Genomic DNA, 24981 nt, shown 5'->3' with positions numbered 1-24981 from the left:
AACTTTGTAATTTTAAAATTTTTCCGCGGCGCCCAAGTCAGAATGTAGGCATAGGCCTATCTAAAACTTGCAACGCTAAGTTACTGTTGTTAGGTTGCTTGCCTTAAGTTAAAAAATAAGCACATATTTCAAATTCAGAAACATTGTTTATGTAAAAAGGACCAAATAAGCAAATTTTTGAAACAATCATATCTAAAACCATCTGTAGACTAACAAGTAAGTGGCATTTCAGTGAAAATATCGCACCCCGGGGCACCGCGGAGCACACTTTGGGAACCACTGCCCTATTCAATTTTGAATCAGTTTGTGAAGAAAGGTTTAATTAAAATGTCGATTAAGACTCACACCATTATAAACTTGGATAGTTTTACTGTACTGGACTTCTGGTAAATTAACACTTAATTCATTTTACAAAGAAATTAAATAAGTGACTTTTTCCTTTGCTCGTTTTTTTCAAATGTACAGTCTACATGGAACAGCCATCTGAAGCACCACTCTTCTCCACAAACTTAATAACTCCAACAGAAGTAATTTTTTGTCGACTATAGTCTCCAAATTCTGTTCTCACGCAGAGAGACAAAATCGTAACAATTCTATTGCGAGTGACCCTTCACAACGATGAAGAAAGTGAGATCCTAGTTCCAGCAAATAAATTGTTAGGGCCACTTCGGAAGATTATAGTGCACGCTGAGTGTGCACAGAAAATAGAGTTTCAAATATAATGAGTGGCTTCGCAAATGATCTGCGGAGACTGTATTTGTATAAGCATTCTCTTCCTTCCCTGAGGAGAATCGAATAAAACAATGGCTTGGTGTAGCTTTCAGAGGCGAGAGGCACGTGACACGCTTAACTTGCAAACCAGCATTCAGAAAGCGACAGGACAAGTTGCATGTGTCACTCTGATTAGGCAATTTTCTCAATACCGTGCTCTTGTTAGCTCATGCGCGGTGAATGTTTGAATTTAAACTAACTGTGCTAGTATCGCTTGCCGCTTGTAGCTTCTGTGTGAATTCTCCGTGTCGCTTGTCGCCTGTCACTTGTCGTCTGTCGTTTGCAGCTTTTTGGCTTTGTAAGGGAGATTTCACACGAAAGCGACAACCAACACCTGTCCCTTGGAAGCGAACCAGCAGTAATGAATTGAACCTTTCGAACAGAAGCGACACGACAAGATGCAGGTGTCGCTTGTAGCTTGCGTGTCGCTCTGATTTGCCAGTTTTGTTAATACTGTGCATCATGTCGCTTCGTACTTTTGTTCTCGTATGCGCGGTGAATGTTTTGCCTTATATTGAATTTTCTAATCTTGCTTGTTGCTTTGGTATAAAATCTCCATGTCGCCGTCTCCTGCCGTTTAAGCAGATTCCATACCGAAGCGTAACGCGACAAGCGACAAGCCTCGGTAATCAATGCTACGTTTCGAACTGATACAGCACGGTAAGCTGAAAATATTGCATGTCGCTTTTTTATCAATGTTGTGCATCGTGACGCCTCCACTTGTTGTCGTGCACGGGCGGTGAATGTTTTAGTCTACAAGCCAAAAGGGACCCGTGTCTCTTATCGATGTGGAAGCACACTGTCGCTTGTCGCCTCCGTCAGAATTCTTCCCCTGACCCCTTCAAGGAGACTTCAGATCGAAGCGACAAGTGGCAGGCGAAAACCGACAGGCAACACTGGCATGGACGTCAGAAGGTTTTTTTTTCCAGGGAGGGGCAAGGAAGGTATTTTTCCAGGGGGGGCAAATAAGCCACATTTTCCCCAATGTTCCCTCAAAAAACATTGTTTCCATTTGAATTTATCATGTTCGTGCATTAAAAAACACTTATTATTGTGGCTGAAATGAAATTATATGTGTGAAATATATTATTTGTTTGACTTTTCCAGGGGGGGCACGGCCCCCCTTGCCCCCCTTCCGGACACCCACGAACACTGGCGACTTCATTCTAAAGCAAGAAATTCACCGCTCATGCTCGAAAAACCTAATGCATCGACCCGCAAGCGACATGTGCAGCTTGCCCTGTCGCATCAATGCGAAAGGTCGAATTGATTACTGAGGGTTCAATTCCAAGCGATACGTATCTCTTGTCGCTTGTTACATATTGCGTTTCGCTTGGTAGCGTTCCAATAAAGAGCTTCGTTTCACACAGTTGCCATGATAGGCCGCACAAGCCTGCTTTGATTTCTGAAATCTTCAAACAACACAAAAAAGTATGCAAAGTAAAAATTAGATTTAGCGATTAGGGTAAATGTAATTATTTTCTCAATTCCACAGTGGGGCAAAAACTCCTTAAGTACGCCACTGACTGCGCCGCAGTTAATCCCTTCCTTACTCCGCCGCGAGAGGAACTCTTCTTTTTTTTCCCCCTCCCCTTCCGAATGCTCTGCGCCGACGAGACAGATACATGCAAGCTACGCGCTCTCAATTGACGCCGTAAAGCGCGTTTCACAACTATTGCCCAATTCGGTATGGCACGTAGCTGCTTACACACAGGAAGAAATCATGTGACCTACAAGAATTGTGATTGGTTGGACGGTTTGTGCAATATTGATCGGTACCCACAACGGATGCAATTGTATTAAAAATTACAACATGTAAATTAGACAGGTGATATTGGTACCAGGTTCCAACAAGAATAGTAACCATTTTTTCGTCAGGAAAACTGCATAAATGATAATTTTCAAAAACCACGGTGGTATTTGTAATCACATGCATGGTCTCGACATTTTAAAATGAATTTGATTATGATAATTTATCAAATTATAGTGGTTCCAACAACATATGTACACTCACTCGGGCCTTATAAGACCACGTTTACACGTATGTGTGTGTGTATGTATATGTGTGTGTGTGTGTGGGTGGGTGTGGGTGTGTGTGTGTGTGTGTGTGTGTGAGGGTGGCCTAGTTTTAAGTGTGGCCAAAAAAAATATCAAGAGGGGCATATTTTTAACAAATTTATGGACAACAATCTCACAGAAGTGCCTTTTATAAGTGTAGGCAAATCAATCTGAGGGGGGTCATACTTTCTCGGAAAATTCCCGAGGGCATTTTTACAAAAATCTTGGATTAGACAGAGTTCCACACTTGAGCAAAAAGCTCATATGGGCATGTTGAGCTTGTTTTAAGTGTAGGCAAATCTGCTTGAGGGGGGTTCATACTTTATCGCGCCAATAATAGGACAAATTACACTACTATAATTAATCAGAAGCTACCACTTGGACTCAGTGGGGCCTGGCAACTGTGGATTAGTTGGAGCTTCTCGAACAGCGTACAGGCGAGATTTAAGACTAACATAAATGTGTATTTTAAGAAGTTAGTCAAGCGTTTGCTTGTAATATGAACACAATCCATCCTTGCATGTTCAATAGATACCTTATTATTCATTATTCTTAAAAAAATGTCATCTTGGCATTTTGTTTTAAAAGTTTTATTTTTTTAAAAAATATATATCCTTTTCGACAAATCAACAATAAAAGCATGTTAAAACAAAGAAAATAACACAAATTTTGCCAACCCTGTACGGAAGTAACATTGTGAAAATGAAGTCGTTAGCGAAAAATAGGAAGTTTTGGAACACAAAATTCCTTTTACTTATTTCTTTCTCTCTGATCTACAATTGTCGAAATGTAACTTGCTTTGATGCCGAGAATTATTACGTTAAGTAATTTTCACGGAACTATCGTGTTCTATATTAATGGCTATTGCCCAATCTATAGTAAATTTCGAGATTCCATCACAACATATGTACGTGCAAGAATCGCATGACATGAAAGTGACCCGTCACAACCTAAATAACTGCGGTAATTTTCTTCCTTGCTCCGGTTTGGTTTCCTTACGAAACATTATTAAGCATTCCTCTGAGAGAAACCCGAAAGTATAATCTTCTTGTATATGCGAACAGGTAAATGAAAATTATACGTGAAATGGAATTTGTTGCCAAGTAACTACTAGTTGAAATGGTGGCCGAGAGATGGCAGAATTTGCTGTCGGTTTATCATTTGTGTACGTTGGTCCGTGCACATGACGCAAATTAGAAATCGGCACGGATTTATATCCTTATTCTCTCTCTTTAAGAAACGAAAATCACACAAAAAGAGGTTTTATGTTTCAACAAGTAAAACAGCAATTTCCTACGGAACCTACACGTTCCCATGAGCAGTGAATTGAACTGCAACATATGCTAGGAAAAATTGGTGGCCTGGAAACAACTCTGGTTTCCCTTCATACGCAAAAAATCTTTCGCCTTTTACTAAAGATTTCCGTTGAGGGGAACAACAAACGAGTCTAATACGATTTTTTCTAAAGGCTTCGTACAAACTGAACCCGATTAGCAAACACAACGAAAAGTGTAGGGGAAAATGTGTGCTCTTGCTCAGCTTGATAATCTCTCACCTTCTGAAATTTGCAGGCAGGAGGATATGTATGGGCGCTTGCTGCTAAATTTCCAAATGCTCTTGTCATTTCACAACGAAGCCGAACATGGAAATGACTTCACAGGGAGGATTGTATGGAAACAGAGTTAGTATGATCAAAACAAAGTGTTTTAAACAACATGTTTTCACCGTTTAAAACATATTTGTTTGTTTATTTCAAATGTTTAAACAAAGCGTTTGAAACATGTTTCTTTTCAGATTTGTTTAAAACACATTTTGATACTTGACGTTTGATAGTTTGTGATTATTTGTGTGTTTTGTAACTACTCCTTTTCTTTAAATGAATATCATTCTCTTTATTGTGCATTAGAATCTGCCCAGTGGCTCAAAATGTACATCAAATAACACACATATGGTGATGAATACCGTGGGACACGTTTAAAATTCATGGCTATGATTTATGCAGGTGTTTAAGATTAAGTTCCATTCACGATGATAATTAATCAGGAGCTACCACGTGGACTCAGTGTTGCCTGGCAACTGTGGATTAGTTCGAGCTTCTCGAACAGCGTACAGGCGAGATTTAAGATTAACATAAATGTGTATTTTAAGAAGTTAGTCAAGCGTTTGCTTGTAATGTGAACACAATCCAACCTTGGATGTTCAACAGATACCTTGTTATTCATTATTCTTATAAAAATGTCATCTTGGCATTTTCTTTTAAAAGTTTTATTTTTTTAAAAAAAATATCCTTTTCCACAAATCAACGTTAAAAGCATGTTAAAACAAAGAAAAAAACACAAATTTTGAAACCCTGTACTTAAGTAACATTGTGAAAATGAAGTCGTTAGCGAAAGATAGGAAATTTTGGAACACAAAATTCGTTTTACTTATTTCTTTCTCTCTGATCTACAATTGTCGAAATGTAACTTGCTTTGATGCCGAGAATTATTACGTTAAGTAATTTTCACGGAACTATCGTGTTCTATATTAATGGCTATTGCCCAATCTATAGTAAATTTCGAGATTCCATCACAACATATATACGTGCAAGAATCGCATGACATGAAAGTGACCCGTCACAACCTAAATAACTGCGATAATTTTCTTCCTTGCTCCGGTTTGGTTTTTTTACGAAACATTATTAAGCATTCCTGTGAGAGAAACCCGAAAGTATAATCTTCTTGTATATGCGAACAGGTAAATGAAAATTATACGTGAAATGGAATTTGTTGCCAAGTAACTACTAGTTGAAATGGTGGCCGAGAGATGGCAGAATTTGCTGTCGGTTTTTCATTTGTGTACGTTGGTCCGTGCACATGACGCAAATTAGAAATCGGCACGGATTTACATCTATATTCTCTCTCTTTAAGAAACGAAAATCACACAAAAAGAGGTTTTATGTTTCAACAAGTAAAACAGCAATTTCCTACGGAACCTACACGTTCCCATGAGCAGTGAATTGAACTGCAACATATGCTAGGAAAAATTGGTGGCCTGGAAACAACTCTGGTTTCCCTTCATACGCAAAAAATCTTTCGCCTTTTACTAAAGATTTCCGTGGAGGGGAACAACAAACGAGTGTAATACTATTTTTTTAAAGGCTTGGTACAAACTGAGCCCGATTAGCAAATACAACAAAACGTGTAGGGGAAAATGTGCTCTCTTGCTCAGCTAGATAATCTCTCACCTTCTGAAATTTGCAGGCAGGAGGATCTGTATGGGCGCTTGCTGCTAAATTTCCAAATGCTCTTGTCATTTCACAACGAATCCGAACATGGAAATGACTTCACAGAGAGGATTATATGGAAACAGAGTTAGCATGATCAAAACAAAGTGTTTTAAACAACATGTTTTCTCCGTTTAAAACATATTTCTTTGTTTATTTCAAATGTTTAAACAAAGCGTTTGAAACATGTTTCTTTTCAGATTTGTTTAAAACACATTTTGATACTTGACGTTTGATAGTTTGTGATTATTTGTGAGTTTTGTAACTACGCCTTTTCCCAAAATGAGTATCATTCTCTTCATTGTGCATTAGAATCTGCTCAGTTACTCAAAATGTACCTCAAATAACACACATATGGTGATGAATACCGTGGGACACGTTTAAAATTCATGGCTATGATTAATGCAGGTGTTTAAGATTTAGTTCCATTCATGATGATGATAATTAATCAGAAGCTACCACGTGGACTCAGTGGGGCCTGGCAACTGTGGATTAATTGGAGCTTCTCGAGCAGCGTACAGGCGAGATTTAAGACTAACATAAATGTGTATTTTAAGAAGTTTGTCAAGCGTTTGCTTGTAATATGAACACAAACCAACCATGGATGTTCAACAGATACCTTGTTATTCATTATTCTTATAAAAATGTCATCTTAGCATTTTCTTTTAAAAGTTTTATTTTTTTAAAAAAATATATCCTTTTCCACAAATCAATGTTAAAAGCATGTTAAAACAAAGAAAAAAACACAAATTTTGAAACCCTGTACGGAAGTAACATTGTGAAAATGAAGTCGTTAGCGAAAGATAGGAAATTTTGGAACACAAAATTCCTTTTACTTATTTCTTTCTCTCTAATTTACAAATGTCGAAATGTAACTTGCTTTGATGCCGAGAATTATTACGTTAAGTAATTTTCACGGAACTATCGTGTTCTATATTCATGGCTATTGCCCAATCTTTAGTAAATTTCGAGATTCCATCACTACATATACACGTGCAAGAATCGCATGACATGAAAGTGACCCGTCACAACCGAAATAACTGCGGTAATTTTCTTTCTTGCTTCGGTTTTGTTTCTTTACGAAACATTATTAAGCATGCCTGTGGGAGAAACCCGAAAGTATAATCGTCTTGTATAATAGAACAGGTAAACTGAAAATTCTACGTGAAATGGAATTTGTTGCCTAGTAACTACTAGTAGAAATGGTGTCCGAGAGATGGCAGAATTTGCTGTCGGTTTATCAATTGTGTACGTTGGTCCGTGCACATGACGCAAATTAGAAATCGGCACGGATTTATATCCTTATTCTAACGTTTTCAGAAACGAAAATCACACAAAAAGAGTTTTTGTTTCAACAAGTAAAACAGCAATTTCCTACGGAACCTACACGTTCCCATGAGCAGTGAATTGAACTGCAACATACGCTAGGAAAAATTGGTGGCCTGAAAACAACTCTGGTTTCCCTTCATACGCAAAAATCTTTCGCCTTTTACTAAAGATTTCCGTTGAGGGGAACAACAAACGAGTCTAATACTATTTTTTCTAAACGCTTGGTACAAACTGAGCCCGATTAGCAAACGCAACGAAAAGTGAAGGGAAAATGTGTGATCTTGCTCAGCTTGATAATCTCTCACCTTCTGAAATTTGCAGGCAGGAGGATCTGTGTGGGCGCTTGCTGCTAAATTTCCAAATGCTCTTGTCATTTCAAACGAAGCCGAACATGGAAATGACTTCACAGGGAGGATTGTATGGAAACAGAGTTAGTATGATCAAAACAAAGTGTTTTAAACAACATGTTTTCTCCGTTTAAAACAAATTTCTTTGTTTATTTCAAATGTTTAAGCAAAGCGTTTGAAACATTTTTATTTTCAGATTTGTTTAAAACACATTTTGATACTTGACGTTTGATAGTTTGTGATTATTTGTGTGTTTTGTAACTACGCCTTTTCCCAAAATGAGTATCATTCTCTTCATTGTGCATTAGAATCTGCTCAGTTACTCAAAATGTACCTCAAATAACACACATATGGTGATGAATACCGTGGGACACGTTTAAAATTCATGGCTATGATTAATGCAGGTGTTTAAGATTTAGTTCCATTCATGATGATGATAATTAATCAGAAGCTACCACGTGGACTCAGTGGGGCCTGGCAACTGTGGATTAATTGGAGCTTCTCGAGCAGCGTACAGGCGAGATTTAAGACTAACATATATGTGTATTTTAAGAAGTTAGTCAAGCGTTTGCTTGTAATATGAACACAATCCAACCATGGATGTTCAACAGATACCTTGTTATTCATTATTCTTATAAAAATGTCATCTTAGCATTTTCTTTTAAAAGTTTTATTTTTTTAAAAAAATATATCCTTTTCCACAAATCAACGTTAAAAGCATGTTAAAACAAAGAAAAAAACACAAATTTTGAAACCCTGTACGGAAGTAACATTGTGAAAATGAAGTCGTTAGCGAAAGATAGGAAATTTTGGAACACAAAATTCCTTTTACTTATTTCTTTCTCTCTAATTTACAAATGTCGAAATGTAACTTGCTTTGATGCCGAGAATTATTACGTTAAGTAATTTTCACGGAACTATCGTGTTCTATATTAATGGCTATTGCCCAATCTATAGTAAATTTCGAGATTCCATCACTACATATATACGTGCAAGAATCGCATGACATGAAAGTGGTCCGTCACAACCGAAATAACTGCGGTAATTTTCTATCTTGCTTCGGTTTGGTTTATTTACGAAACATTATTAAGCATGCCTGTGGGAGAAACCCGAAAGTGTAATCGTTTTGTATATGAGAACAGGTAAACTGAAAATTCTACGTGAAATGGAATTTGTTGCCAAGTAACTACTAGTTGAAATGGTGTCCGAGAGATGGCAGAATTTGCTGTCGGTTTATCATTTGTGTACGTTGGTCCGTGCACATGACGCAAATTAGAAATCGGCACGGATTTATATCCTTATTCTCTCGTTTTCAGAAACGAAAATCACACAAAAAGAGTTTTTTTTTCAACAAGTAAAACAGCAATTTCCTACGGAACCTACGCGTTCCCATGAGCAGTGAATTGAACTGCAACATATGCTAGGAAAAATTGGTGGCCTGAAAACAACTCTGGTTTTCCTTCATACGCAAAAATCTTTCGCCTTTTACTAAAGATTTCCGTGGAGGGGAACAACAAACGAGTCTAATACTATTTTTTTAAAGGCTTGGTACAAACTGAGCCCGATTAGCAAACACAACAAAACGTGTAGGGGAAAATGTGTTCTCTTGCTCAGCTTGATAATCTCTCACCTTCTGAAATTTGCAGGCAGGAGGATCTGTATGGGCGCTTGCTGCTAAATTTCCAAATGCTCTTGTCATTTCACAACGAAGCCGAACATGGAAATGACTTCACAGAGAGGATTATATGGAAACAGAGTTAGCATGATCAAAACAAAGTGTTTTAAACAACATGTTTTCTCCGTTTAAAACATATTTCTTTGTTTATTTCAAATGTTTAAACAAAGCGTTTGAAACATGTTTCTTTTCAGATTTGTTTAAAACACATTTTGATACTTGACGTTTGATAGTTTGTGATTATTTGTGTGTTTTGTAACTACGCCTTTTCCCAAAATGAGTATCATTCTCTTCATTGTGCATTGGAATCTGCTCAGTTACTCAAAATGTACCTCAAATAACACACATATGGTGATGAATACCGTGGGACACGTTTAAAATTCATGGCTATGATTAATGCAGGTGTTTAAGATTTAGTTCCATTCATGATGATGATAATTAATCAGATACTACCACGTGGACTCAGTGGGGCCTGGCAACTGTGGATTAATTGGAGCTTCTCGAGCAGCGTACAGGCGAGATTTAAGACTAACATAAATGTGTATTTTAAGAAGTTAGTCAAGCGTTTCCTTGTAATATGAACACAATCCAACCATGGATGTTCAACAGATACCTTGTTATTCATTATTCTTATAAAAATGTCATCTTAGCATTTTCTTTTAAAAGTTTTATTTTTTAAAAAAATATATCCTTTTCCACAAATCAACGTTAAAAGCATGTTAAAACAAAGAAAAAAACACAAATTTTGAAACCCTGTACGGAAGTAACATTGTGAAAATGAAGTCGTTAGCGAAAGATAGGAAATTTTGGAACACAAAATTCCTTTTACTTATTTCTTTCTCTCTAATTTACAAATGTCGAAATGTAACTTGCTTTGATGCCGAGAATTATTACGTTAAGTAATTTTCACGGAACTATCGTGTTCTATATTCATGGCTATTGCCCAATCTTTAGTAAATTTCGAGATTCCATCACTACATATACACGTGCAAGAATCGCATGACATGAAAGTGACCCGTCACAACCGAAATAACTGCGGTAATTTTCTTTCTTGCTTCGGTTTTGTTTCTTTACGAAACATTATTAAGCATGCCTGTGGGAGAAACCCGAAAGTATAATCGTCTTGTATAATAGAACAGGTAAACTGAAAATTCTACGTGAAATGGAATTTGTTGCCTAGTAACTACTAGTAGAAATGGTGTCCGAGAGATGGCAGAATTTGCTGTCGGTTTATCATTTGTGTACGTTGGTCCGTGCACATGACGCAAATTAGAAATCGGCACGGATTTATATCCTTATTCTAACGTTTTCAGAAACGAAAATCACACAAAAAGAGTTTTTGTTTCAACAAGTAAAACAGCAATTTCCTACGGAACCTACACGTTCCCATGAGCAGTGAATTGAACTGCAACATACGCTAGGAAAAATTGGTGGCCTGAAAACAACTCTGGTTTCCCTTCATACGCAAAAATCTTTCGCCTTTTACTAAAGATTTCCGTTGAGGGGAACAACAAACGAGTCTAATACTATTTTTTCTAAACGCTTGGTACAAACTGAGCCCGATTAGCAAACGCAACGAAAAGTGAAGGGAAAATGTGTGCTCTAGCTCAGTTTGATAATCTCTCAAATTCTGAAATTTGCAGGCAGGAGGATCTGTGTGGGCGCTTGCTGCTAAATTTCCAAATGCTCTTGTCATTTCAAACGAAGCCGAACATGGAAATGACTTCACAGGGAGGATTGTATGGAAACAGAGTTAGTATGATCAAAACAAAGTGTTTTAAACAACATGTTTTCTCCGTTTAAAACAAATTTCTTTGTTTATTTCAAATGTTTAAGCAAAGCGTTTGAAACATTTTTATTTTCAGATTTGTTTAAAACACATTTTGATACTTGACGTTTGATAGTTTGTGATTATTTGTGTGTTTTGTAACTATGCCTTTTCCCAAAATGAGTATCATTTTCTTCATAGTGCATTAGAATCTGCTCAGTGGCTCACAATGTACATCAAATAACACACATATGTTGATGAATACCGTGGGCCACGTTTAAAATTCATGGCTATGATTTATGCAGGTGTTTAAGATTTAGTTCCATTCACGATGATAATTAATCAGAAGCTACCACGTGGACTCAGTGGGGCCTGGCAACTGTGGATTAGTTGGAGCTTCTCGAACAGCGTACAGGCGAGTTTTAAGACTAACATAAATGTGTATTTTAAGAAGTTAGTCAAGCGTTTGCTTGTAATATGAACACAATCCATCCTTGGATGTTCAATAGATACCTTATTATTCATTATTCTTAAAAAAATTCCATCTTGGCATTTTCTTTTAAAAGTTTTATTTTTTTAGAAGAAATATATCCTTTTCCACAAATCAACATTAAAAGCATGTTAAAACAAAGAAAAAAACACAAATTTTGAAACCCTGTACGGAAGTAACATTGTGAAAATGAAGTCGTTAGCGAAAGATAGGAAATTTTGGAACACAAAATTCCTTTTACTTATTTCTTTCTCTCTAATTTACAAATGTCGAAATGTAACTTGCTTTGATACCGAGAATTATTACGTTAAATAATTTTCACGGAACTATCGTGTTCTATATTCATGGCTATTGCCCAATCTATAGTAAATTTCGATATTCCATCACTTCATATATACGTGCAAGAATCGCATGACATGAAAGTGATCCGTCACAACCGAAATAACTGCGGTAATTTTCTTTCTTGCTTCGGTTTGGTTTCTTTACGAAGCATTATTAAGCATGCCTGTGGGAGAAACCCGAAAGTATAATCGTCTTGTATAATAGAACAGGTAAACTGAAAATTCTACGTGAAATGGAATTTGTTGCCAAGTAACTACTAGTTGGAATGGTGTCCGAGATAAGGCAGAATTTGCTGTCGGTTTATCATTTGTGTACGTTGGTCCGTGCACATGACGCAAATTAGAAATCGGCACGGATTTATATCCTTATTCTCTCGTTTTAAGAAACGAAAATCACACCAAACGAGGTTTTATGTTTCGGCAAGTAAAACGGCAATTTCCTACGGAACCTACACGTTCCCATGAGCAGTGAATTGAACTGCAACATATGCTAGGAAAAATTGGTGGCCTGGAAACACATCTCTCTCGGTTGGTCCCCTTGACACATTCACTGTGGGTTTGGTTTCAGCACGTTTGGAACGGACGGCTGTATGAAACTGAATCCTATACAGTGGTTTGGTGTGTTCGAGGTGCCTTCGGCAGAACGCCTTGCTGTGAAGGGACATACAACCATTACTGCTTACTTTGGAGCAACTGTTTGCCAATCACGTTTGCAAACACTGGTAAGAACTCTGCTTATTTAGAAGCAAACTGTGCTACAATTCCCGTTTGCAGCACCTTGTACTCTGCTTATTTAGAAGCAAACTGTGCTACAATTCTCGTTTGCAGCACTTTGTACTCTCCTTAAATAGAAGCGAACTGTGCTACAATCCTCGTTTGCAGCACTTGTACTCTGCTTATTTAGAAGCAAACCATGCTACAATCCACGTTTGCAGCACTTGTACTCTCTTTATTTTGAAGCAAACTGTGCTACAATTCTCGTTTGCAGCACCTTGTACTTTGCTTATTTTTGCAACACCTGAAATAACTCTGTCTCCTAATTGTTTCGTCTTTGAAAAGGATTACTAGGTTGCCTCCCTTCGCTCACCATGCATAAAGGGCTCCCCCAACAAGTTGGGGGTGCACACGCTCGAGACAGGAACATACAAAAAGAAGACCGAGGAAATTCAAGAAGCACCTCAGCTGATTCAAAGACAGCTAGGGATCGCTCTCGATCCCCTCTCCAACACCAAAAGATGCAAAAATACCACGAACAAACACGCAATCCAAAGTTAAATCCCAGAGATAATACACAAATTGATGGCCGAACTGAAGAAAATTCCACTGTCTACAACTTCCTACTACAAAATTACGACCTCAAGTACAGAACTCCTAAGTTGCTTCTTCAACAGTAACAAAAATACCTCCCCCGAGCACAAGTAGAACAAATTATATTCACCAGAAATGGCATCATTATAAAATCCAGAGATCCGCAATTTCTATCCACCTTGAGAAACAAAGTTTCGTTCGAAATTTTTGGACCACAGGCTGCTCTATCCCAACTGACACCCAAAACTGCCAAACAATCACCACCCCCAAACAAACCACCTCACATGTCAGTCGTTATTAAAGGCGTAGATCCAGAACTCGCTGACCAAGAAGTATTAGAAGAACTACGTTTGGAAGGGCATGAAATTATAAAATGCGTTCGAATCCAAAACAACAACGGACCAACTTACCTGATGCGAGTAATAACAGACTGTTCCAGCACAATCGATCGCTTACTTCATGAAGGGGCTTATATATATCGCCAACGACACAGGGTTGAACCATCGCATTCAAGGGCACCTCTTCCGTTACGATGTGAACGCTGCCAGAAATACAACGTCCACACTACGGCAAATTGCCCCGAAACACCTATCTGTGGCTATTGTTCTGGCCAACACACGACTAAAGAGTGCACAAATCTGAATGCACCACCCAAATGTAACACGTGCAAACAGGCTCATCCCTCATATAGTTACCGTTGTGCTGCACGCCCAAAACCCGAAGCCTCACGCCCTGACCTAACTGTACCATTAAGAACTATGGACTCTACAACTCCACCACAGAACTCTCTGAAACAACCAGTGACTGTTGAAGATCTACTTAGATTTCAAACATTAACCCTACAAAATATCCACCCATTTCTACGCCAACATATATTACAACAGATAGAACAGACAGCTAAGACTCTTTTTCGTGTCCACCTGTTTGCTACATATTCTGGTCCACATGTACATTTTCAAATTGTACCACTGGAAACTGAAGTTTAGAAACCTAACTGTTATTTATATAATTATGGCGGGCTATATACAATATAATTTCCTATTTATGAACATCCGTTCTCTACCGAAACATAAAGCTATATTCCAGGAACTTCTCCTGGAAGAAGACATTCATTTCTTTGCACTGAATGAAACCCGTATCCCCAAAGCCACACCCCTTTACATACCCAGGTATTCCTTGCTACATACACCTGGTCCTACAACGGCGCAACGATTATGTGGTGGAGTAGCCCTAGGGATCAAGCCAAAATTTCCCTATAGAACAAATATATTACCACCTCAATTTCCATACCAAGAATATTCTATTGCCACACTTTATCTCAAAAGTATAAATGTGACATTGGCTACTGTATATATACGACCCACTAGCCCTCTACATACGGACTTCTTTCTTTATATCGCTTCTACATACCGTCACTACTTCATACTAGCTGATATTAATATACATAGTCGAACAAATGCAGAACGAACAGCTTTCCACACTACCATCGATAACAATACTACAGGTATATTTCAAGATTTACCATCTGCAACTCGTCCAGAGAGTAACACAACCCCCGACGTAGTTTTTGTGTCACCTTCCTTAGCTGACAAAATTAACATAGAAGTCCTTGCACCGATATGAAGTGATCATGCACCAATTAAAATAACTCTACCAGTGCACCACTATGCTCAACACAAACAGGCTCCTCCAAAGCGGATCTACGATTATAACAGAGCAAATTGGGAAGGTTATCGAGAAGATCTCTCCACTGTCTTTCAAAATCTCACCCCTCCAACGAACTCTGACGAATAAGATAAGGCTGTATAAAACATCACGTCAGAAGTCAAACAAGCAGCAAGCACACATATACCACAGATAACTGTGAACAGTTTTAAACCTAAACTACCACCTAAATACCTTCATCTAGTGACTGCACCACGTCGTGCCTATCGGGAATCCGTGCAAACAAGGAACCCTGAATGTCTGCGAGTTCACCGCAAATGGATAAGAACTGTCCATAACTACATAAAGGCACACAAACAGCGTCAGTGGATCGACACTTGTAATCACCTTGATGCTGAAAGCCATCCTAGTAAATTCTGGAAACGATTTCATATGCTTACAGGAAAACATACAAGTACTACGTATCCCCTTCTTTCACAACAACAAGCTCTTACAAATGATTACGAAAAGGCAAATGAATTTGCACAGATTCTCCAAGACACATTTACTCCTCCGCTTCCGCTTGCTCCTAATAGCAGATTAGAATCTCAAATAACAAGGAAGGTACATCCTGAAAATAGACAACTGCAACCCAGTCCTCATCATATTATCAACGCAAATCACCCTCTTACTACTTTAATCACCATAGATGATATAACAAACGCAGTCCGCAACAAAAGAAACACTGCCCCAGGGTTTGATTCCATCACATATGTCTTGATAAAGAAAGCTCCACTAGCAATGTTGTCATTTCTCGCCGTGATATACAACTTAATCCTTCGCACTGGATATTACCCTGTCGAATGGAAAGTGTCGAAGGTTCTCATGTTTCCGAAGCCTGATAAAGATCGTACAGACCCAAAATGCTATAGACCTATACAACTAACGTCAACACTCAGTAAAATCCTTGAAAAAATTTTAGTCCGCCGTTTACATTCTCACTTATTGTCAAATAATTATCTCCCGATACACCAAGCCGAATTTAGGCCACACTTTAGCGTCTTGGATAACCTACTAAGACTCTCAAATCGAATCTACAACCAGTACGATACATCTAAACCCTCTTGTTTAATACTATTCGATCTTGAAAAGGCATTCGATAAAGTGTGGAACACCGGCCTCATATATAAACTGCATAAGTTTCGCCTTCCTTTCTGTTACATTCGATTAATTTTCAACTTTCTTACCAACCGAATGGCATATGTAACAATAAATAACAATCTGTTTCTCCCTATCTTCCTGAACGCCGGAGTACCGCAAGGATCGGTATTATCTCCATTGCTCTACTTACTTTATGTCGCAGATATGCCAACATTCTCTCAGGTGTCAACATACCAATACGCTGATGATACAGCTCTACTGGCTTGTGGTTCTACAATTCAAGCAATAAATCGCATTATGCAACCAGCTATTAATGTATTTCAACGATGGTGCGACACTTGGAGACTCACCATCAATAGTGCAAAAACTCAAGACATATTATTTCTTCCTATTGGATGTCGTCCAAGGGTACAAAGAAATCCAAGTATGTTAGATCTTAAGATCAGTGGCACACGCATAATTCCTACCAACAGCGTCAAATATCTTGGTGTCATATTTGACACAAAACTAACATGGACACCACACTTGCAGAACATCAAAAAGAAAGCCAAAAACAGACTACAGCTGATGAAGAGACTTGTCGGCACGAATTGGGGACTTCGAGCAAACATCCTCCTAAATACCTATATGGCCTTTCTTCGGCCCGTACTTACGTATGGACATACAGCATGGCTCTCAGCAGGGGACTCGTTCTAAGAACGACTACAAATCATAGAGAGACATGCATGTCGACTGGCATACAGAATCAAACTACCAAGTCTAACTCGACTCTTATACACACGAATAAGTTTTCCTAGAGGCATTGCGAAAAGAATATATAAATAACAAAGTGGACAAAGAACACCCACCGTTGGTTCACACAATCCGTGAAGATGCAATACACGACTGTTACCCATACAGATTGTATACTCCATTACAACATATTTTAACTCTGTATACTCTGACCATCGGGCCCAGACATCCCGATTATGAACTATACACCATTCATCATCCACCACAATTACGACCACATTTATACCCTTCATTTTGCAACTAAGAATCAAACTACAAGAAAGGGTATTTATTTACTAACATAAGAATGAAAGTAGGGTGTAATATAATATAGCAATAAAAATCCAAGGACATTTCAAGACAAGGTTAATGTTCATTTCATAATCCCAAAAATAGAAAAAAGTGCACTTACCTATCTATTACTATTATTATTATATATTTAAAGTATCTAGCACGTGCCGAAGAGAGGGACATAACCCTCTAAACGGATGACCGGGGAAAAAAAAGCCTGGAAACAACTCTGGTTTCCCTTCATACGCAAAAATCTTTCGCCTTTTACTAAAGATTTCCGTGGAGGGGAACAACAAACGAGTCTAATACTATTTTTTCTAAAGGGTTGGTACAAACTGAGCCCGATTAGCAAACACAACGAAAAGTGTAGGGGAAAATGTGTTCTCTTGCTCAGCTTGATAATCTCTCACCTTCTGAAATTTGCAGGCAGGAGGATCTGTATGGGCGCTTGCTGCTAAATTTCCAAATGCTCTTGTCATTTCACAACGAAGCCGAACATGGAAATGACTTCACAGAGAGGATTGTATGGAAACAGAGTTAGCATGATCAAAACAAAGTGTTTTAAACAACATGTTTTCTCCGTTTAAAACATATTTCTTTGGTTATTTCAAATGTTTAATCAAAGCGTTTGAAACATGTTTCTTTTCAGATTTGTTTAAAACACATTTTGATACTTGACGTTTGATGGTTTGTGATTATTTGTGTGTTTTGTAACTACGCCTTTTCTTTAAATGAGTATCATTCTCTTTATTGTGCATTAGAATCTGCTCAGTGGCTCAAAATGTACATCAAGTAACACACATATGGTGATGAATATCGTGGGCCACGTTTAAAATTCATGGCTATGATTAATGCAGGTGTTTAAGATTTAGTTCCATTCACGATGATAATTAATCAGAAGCTACCACTTGGACTGAGTGGGGCCAGGCAACTGTGGATTAGTTGGAGCTTCTCGAACAGCGTACAGGCGAGATTTAAGACTAATATAAATGTGTATTTTAAGAAGTTAGTCAAGCGTTTGCTTGTAATATGAACACAATCCAACCTTGGATGTTCAACAGATATCTTGTTATTCATTATTCTTAAAAAAATGTCATCTTGGCATTTTGTTTTAAAAGTTTTATTTCTTTAAAAAAATATATCCTTTTCCACAAATCAACATTAAAAGCATGTTAAATCAAAGAAAGAAACACAAATTTTGAAACCCTGTACGGAAGTAACATTGTGAAAATGAAGTCGTTAGCAAAAGATAGGAAATTTTGGAACACAAAATTCCTTTTACTTATTTCTTTCTCTCTAATTTACAAATGTCGAAATGTAACTTGCTTTGATGCCGAGAATTATTACGTTAAATAATTTTCACGGAACTATCGTGTTCTATATTCATAGCTATTGCCCAATCTATAGTAAATTTCGAGATTCCATCACTACATATATACGTGCAAGAATCGCATGACATGAAAGTGACCCGTCACAACCGAAAAAACTGCGATAATTTTCTTTCTTGCTTTGGTTTGGTTTCTTTACGAAACATTATTAAGCATGCCTGTGGGAGAAACCCGAAAGTATAATCGTCTTGTATATGAGAACAGGTAAACTGAAAATTCTACGTGAAATGGAATTTGTTGCCAAGTACCCACTAGTTGAAATAATGGCCGAGAGATGGCAGAATTTGCTGTAGGTTTAACATTTGTGTACGTTGGTCCGTGCACATGGCGCAAATTAGAAATCGGCACGGATTTATATCCTTATTCTCTCGTTGTAAGAAACGAAAATCACACAAAACGAGGTTTTATGTTTCGGCAAGTAAAACGGCAATTTCATACGGAACCTACAAGTTCCCATGAGCAGTTAATAGAACTGCAACATATGCTAGGAAAAATTGGTGGCCTGGAAACAACTCTGGTTTCCCTTCATACGCAAAAAATCTTTCGCCTTTTACTAAAGATTTCCGTGGAGGGGAACAACAAACGAGTCTAATACTATTTTTTCTAAAGGGTTGGTACAAACTGAGCCCGATTAGCAAACACAACGAAAAGTGTAGGGGAAAATGTGTGCTCTTGCTCAGCTTGATAATCTCTCACCTTCTGAAATTTGCAGGCAGGAGGATCTGTATGGGCGCTTGCTGCTAAATTTCCAAATGCTCTTGTCATTTCACAACGAAGCCGAACATGGAAATGACTTCACAGAGAGGATTGTATGGAAACAGAGTTAGCGTGATCAAAACAAAGTGTTTTAAACAACATGTTTTCTCCGTTTAGAACATATTTCTTTGGTTTTTTCAAATGTTTAATCAAAGCGTTTGAAACATGTTTCTTTTCAGATTTGTTTAAAACACATTTTGATACATGACGGTTGATAGTTTGTGATTATTTGTGTGTTTTGTAACTACGCCTTTTCTTTAAATGAGTATCATTCTCTTTATTGTGCATTAGAATCTGCTCAGTGGCTCAAAATGTACATCAAGTAACACACAAATGGTGATGAATACCGTGGGACACGTTTAAAATTCATGGCTATGAATTATGCAGATATTTAAGATTTAGTTCCATTCATGATGATAATTAATCAGAAGCTACCACTTGGACTCAGTGGGGCCTGGCTACTGTGGATTAGTTGGAGCTTCTCGAACAGCGTACCGGCGAGATTTAAGACTCACATAAATGTGTATTTTAAGAAGTTAGTCAAGCGTTTGCTTGTAATATGAACACAATCCAACCTTGGATGTTCAACAGATACCTTGTTATTCATTATTCTTAAAAAAATGGCATCTTGGCATTTTGTTTTAAAAGTTTTATTTTTTAAAAAATATATATCCTTTTCCACAAATCAACGTTAAAAGCATGTTAAAACAAAGAAAAAAACACAAATTTGAAACCCTGTACGGAAGTAACATTGTGAAAATTAAGTCGTTAGCGAAAGATAGGAAATTTTGGAACACAAAATTCCTTTTACTTATTTCTTTCTCTCTAATTTACAATTGTCGAAATGTAACTTCCTTTGATGCCGAGAATCATTACGTTAAGTAATTTTCACGGAACAATCTTGTTCTATATTAATGGCTATTGCCCAATCTATAGTAAATTTCGAGATTCCATCACTACATATTGTAGCGTGACGTCGGGTAAGGTACGGGATCGAGTCACGCCGGGACGTAGCTCAGATAAATACGATAGGTCTTAAGTTTGACTTGGCTAACCACCTCTTCCCTTAAGGGAGCTGATGAAGGATTGTTGGGAGCCTGTGATGTTGAACGCTACTCACCCCTTGCTGTAGGTCTGGCCCTCGGCTTCTGGCGCCGGCGACGGTGACAGGTGATAGGTGCCCGCTGGAGAGATCGAAGATGACGATAAGAGACGGCAGGCAATTCGGCGACTTGAATTGTAAATGAACTGCAGATTCTTCGGCTGGCTTAATCCGGACTGCTTATGGACTTCTCGCTTGTTGCCGCCTCGTAACGTAGGAATCTCTCAGCAGGCCGTCGTCGTCTTCTCGTCGATCAGTTTGGTGGTGATATTCGAGCGAAGTGAGAGATCGATTTACTGTCTCCAGGGGTTTTATACATTGGATTTGAGTCATAGGTTGGTGGACTTTGCGCCTCCACTGTGCACCTGGGGTATCCCTGGATGCAGATGGAAATTTACAGCGGAAGTGCACTCACCGCTGGCGAGGGCCGTTGCCTTGCTGACTGTGCAGAGCCAAGTGGAAAGTTCTTGTTGCTCGACTCTGCATCCGGTGGAATGTGGGGTGAATGAGCGTTCAACTTGCGAGCTTCAGAGCGATGTTTGAGGCAAATTAATGTTTCTCCCTTTATGCTCCTAATTCCTTCATCATTCCCCTGGCCAAGATGTATCCACTGTGAGTGGTTACGAAGCAGAGTAGAGATGGTTATGGAGAGTATATTTTGAAATAATAATTGAAGGTACATTGAGTAAAGAAAAATAAAAACCCTGTATATAATAATGTGTAAAAAAAAGAAGTTGGAGCTGTCGGTATAGCTGGTACTGCACTGGTCTGGCTGAATGTTCAGCTGGAATGCTGACCGCTGGTGGTATGCTGAGCTGCAGGCTGCATGTGGTCTGCTGGCTACATGTTTATGTGCTTGCTGCATGATGTCGGCATGGTGTCTGGCTGGCTGCATGATGTCTGCATCATGATGTCTGGAATAGAAGATGTGCTGGCTGGCTGCAGGATGTCTGTCTGATGATCTGCAAGATGAGCCGCAAAAAGATGTCTGCTGGCTGGCTGGCTGCAGGATGTCTGCCTGAAGATCTGCAATAAGATGTCTGCTGGCTGGCTAGCTGCAGGATGTCTGCTGGCTGGCTGGCTGCAGGATGTCTGCTGGCTGGCTGGCTGCATGTACAACTGCTCCAGGATGACTGCTGCGCCATGTTGAATGCTCGCTGACCGACTGCTGGGTGACTGGCTGCATGCGGAACTGCCGAAGAGATGCTTGAGAAAACGCCTTGAGTGTAGCATGGCCAGATGGTGACGTTGTGTAAGGGGGAGCCGACAAGCGTAAGGAAGGGGAAGTTATAACACAAGGTGTTCGCCTAAGTGCGGAAGAGTAAAAGTCGGTGTCGAAGGGGACATAAGGGAAATGACAGGGGTGGGTAGACAGTAGCCATCATTAAAGGTGATATGTGTGGGAAGAGGAGGAGCTAAGCGAGTGGGAGCTGTTAGTTGACGAAGAGTGGGAGGGGGTAGTGGGGAATGTGCGGGACGTTGAGATATAGCAGCTACGGAAATAGAAGGACTAATAATAGGGGCGGAACATGTCTTAGGAGGAGATGGGGTTCGCCGGTGACAACATGAACAGCAAGAAGTGTGACGTTTTAGACGTAAGTACATGTATGTAATGCAAATACAAAGAAGCAGGAGAGCTATGAAAATTAAGAAGAGATAGGAGGTTGTATGTGCAGGAGATTTTACAAGGTCATGAGGGGTAAGTGCACGAGCCTTAGAAGTAAACATAAGAAGAGGGGAATTTGGAGAAGTTTAAATTGGTATATGACACCTAGAGTGAGACATGTGAGCCAGATAAAAATTATAATGATAGGAAAATCCGCATGTCGGTAAAGTGGAGTTATAGGAGGGATGTAAAGAACTTTATATTGGGAAAGGTTAAGGTGAGGGATATGAAATGTCCATTGTTTATGATAAAGAGCCGTTGCATTCACAAGGGGGAAAATTTTATAATGGGTGTCGAGTAGAAAATTGGGATTGTTGGTCCAGGCAGCAGGAAGGATATGAATTGTTCGGTGGATTGTTGAATGATCGAAACCACAAGGAAAGATAGCATGAATTTTGATATCGGGGGTGATAAGTACATCTGTACGGCAAGCCACGTGTAACAATACTGCACCGGGTTCGTGAAAAGTGGTAAGATTATAATGTAAAGTGGAGCCATTAGCATAAAAAAAGGTGATGGTAGGAGGAGGATTAATTATTGCATAAACATTCAAATCTAATTTGACCACATCAGTGAGGTGGGATTCGTGACATGTGTAGGTACACCCATTCATCGTATCAGCCACGGTTGTTGCTTGAATCAATTTGGAAAAACAGAAATTGAGCCCATCGTGTCTTCCTGTGTGAGAAGGCAGAAGGCACAATTTCTGTGTATGGACCTGACAATTTTCAAAGTCTGTACCGCTAATAGTGACAACATTATGAGAATCATCAATGGCGGTATACGATGGATTATGCGACACTACGCATGTTAAATTTTGATATGAAAAGGGGACAGGGATTGCTAAATAAAGTTTATATTTCTTCTGAGTGGAAGTGATAGGCACCTTCAACTCAATATTGACAGCATCAGCAGAAATTCTGCATTGGGACAGTGGTATCTGATAATACATGTCAATAAGGGTGAGAGGAATCGCTATATCAAATCCAGTATGAAGAATATTTTTTTGAATCTTTTTCAAGTCTCGGTGCAATGTTGTTTTAGATACTACATGTTCAGAGAGAAAATGATGTTTACAATTGTTAATGGTATTCTCATATTCAAAAAGGGTGAAAATTTGGCTAAGCTGCAAGGTTAGGGTCATAAATTCGATGAGATATGCCTGTGCTTGATGCGCATCTTTGATTGTTAAATTTTTGAGTTTATTAATTAATGCTGCCTGATTTCTAGCCAAACTATCAGAGTGGTTAGCATATTCAGTAAAAACATCCTCAATCTGATGTTGGAAAGAGTGAATTTCACCAGTTAAATTTTGATAGAAAATATGATTAGCTTGCAGTTGTAGTTTAATGTTAGATATCGTTTGTTTTACTTCATGAGCATTTTGGAATAAGGGTTCTAGTTGCTTAGTAGTGGCAAAATCACAGCAATAGTTAGCAATGCTACTTATAAAGCCAAGAAGTGCACGTTTTTGTCTAACTACGGAAGTGTTGGGAGTTTGTCGTGTGGAGAGGGAAAGGTGTGAAAAAAGGTGTGAATGAAAATTTTGGAGTTGGACCGCAAGTTTACATTGGTTGGAATCTTCTTCACCTTTGTTGCACATGGCATTATGTAGTGTTGATGGGAAGTGCTGGGGTTTAGGCATTTCTAATTTCACATTATAGTAGATGGGGATGGTATAATGATAAGGGATGGTCCCTGGTAATTCTTTCAGATAAATTCCCGAGATGATTTTCACATGTTCAGTCGCCATGGTGACCGAAAAAATGAGGGAAAAAAGGAAAGTAGTAACAGTACTGCCATTGTCGTTAGTGAACCCTGAAAGGGACAAAGATACAATTTTAAAACTGAGTTTGCATAAAAAAAATATATCATGTATTAAGCATGAGATTTGTGATGAAAAAAAAAATTGTTTTCCGAGTAAGCTACTCAAATAAAATTGTAAAAGATCACTAATGAAAAATTAGAAAAGAGAAGGAATAACAAATTGTAATGCAAGAGATTCTCGAGACTGAATAGTTTATAATATAAACTTCTGCATTTTTATTTGTTTGTATTTTATTACCATTTGTTTACGTTTTGCGCTCCGCGATGTATTTGCTTGAGCCGAGGCGATTGCTACATCGTCAGCTGTGCGAGATTCGTCTACGGGTAGGTCGCGCATGCGCATATACTTGTGCGAGGTTTTTTTTTTCTTACAATCTGCTTGCTGCAGACAGAAAAAATCACGTTGTCTCTAGCGAGTGGAAAATTCACGTACTCAACCAGTAGTCAGTTGAGAGACTACGTTCCTGATTGGCCGTTTTTTCTTTCTACTTCTTTATTATTATTACTCTGTGGAATATTAAAAGTTTATTTTAGTCTTCGAACTTGCTTTTAAAGTTAATTCCCGACTCTTTTATGTGTACAGTATTGAGGAGGAGGGAACAGGAAGAAGAGGGTACTACGGGAATCAAAATGGCGGAACTTCCGTTTTTACATGTGCTCGTTGTTGTGTGCGGCTTGGTGAAAAAATCGCGTTGCGAAAATACGAGTATTATATTGACATGGTGCGAAAAGAATATTTATAAAGTGTGAATGGACTGTGCAACGGAGAAAAAATAGAAAAATTGAATATTTAAGTGACAGACTCGTCCGAGTCAAGGTGCCTTGTTTTCAAACGGTGAATCGTGATAGCATCGGTTTTCAGTTTGCCACGACCATCGGTGTATTCCACCAAATAGGAATTGGCGTCGTTTTGTGAAATTATTTTCCCTTGAAATTTGTAGGAGGACGAAAAGGCCTTGGGTACGTGGCGATGAGGGGTAGTGTCCAAAATATACACTAATTGTCCAGGGGAGTAGGTCGTGT

At 38.6% G+C, this 24981-nt stretch overlaps 7 non-coding genes across 7 annotated transcripts; all 7 read left to right on the top strand.

The window, feature by feature from the left end:
• Window positions 1-4197: 4197 nt before the first annotated feature.
• On the top strand, window positions 4198-4312 carry LOC145997827 (U5 spliceosomal RNA). The gene has a single exon (XR_014443216.1). It is a non-coding gene; the product is annotated as a U5 spliceosomal RNA (small nuclear RNA).
• A 1557-nt stretch (window positions 4313-5869) lies between these two features.
• LOC145997643 (U5 spliceosomal RNA) lies at window positions 5870-5988 on the top strand. The gene has a single exon (XR_014443041.1). It is a non-coding gene; the product is annotated as a U5 spliceosomal RNA (small nuclear RNA).
• A 1555-nt stretch (window positions 5989-7543) lies between these two features.
• LOC145997743 (U5 spliceosomal RNA) lies at window positions 7544-7661 on the top strand. Its single transcript, XR_014443138.1, has one exon. It is a non-coding gene; the product is annotated as a U5 spliceosomal RNA (small nuclear RNA).
• A 1554-nt stretch (window positions 7662-9215) lies between these two features.
• Window positions 9216-9333, top strand: LOC145997564 (U5 spliceosomal RNA). Its single transcript, XR_014442966.1, has one exon. It is a non-coding gene; the product is annotated as a U5 spliceosomal RNA (small nuclear RNA).
• A 1554-nt stretch (window positions 9334-10887) lies between these two features.
• Window positions 10888-11005, top strand: LOC145997742 (U5 spliceosomal RNA). The gene has a single exon (XR_014443137.1). It is a non-coding gene; the product is annotated as a U5 spliceosomal RNA (small nuclear RNA).
• A 6438-nt stretch (window positions 11006-17443) lies between these two features.
• On the top strand, window positions 17444-17559 carry LOC145997645 (U5 spliceosomal RNA). Its single transcript, XR_014443043.1, has one exon. It is a non-coding gene; the product is annotated as a U5 spliceosomal RNA (small nuclear RNA).
• Window positions 17560-19116: 1557 nt separating this feature from the next.
• LOC145997711 (U5 spliceosomal RNA) lies at window positions 19117-19233 on the top strand. Its single transcript, XR_014443107.1, has one exon. It is a non-coding gene; the product is annotated as a U5 spliceosomal RNA (small nuclear RNA).
• The last annotated feature ends 5748 nt before the right edge of the window (window positions 19234-24981 follow it).

The sequence above is a fragment of the Lepisma saccharinum genome, chromosome 13 (genome assembly GCF_977018435.1).
Source record: "Lepisma saccharinum chromosome 13, izLepSacc3.1, whole genome shotgun sequence".
NCBI classification, from domain to species: Eukaryota; Metazoa; Arthropoda; class Insecta; order Zygentoma; family Lepismatidae; genus Lepisma; species Lepisma saccharinum.
The sequence above is the reverse complement of the archived record's forward strand: the minus strand, read 5'-3'. Positions and strand labels throughout refer to the sequence as shown.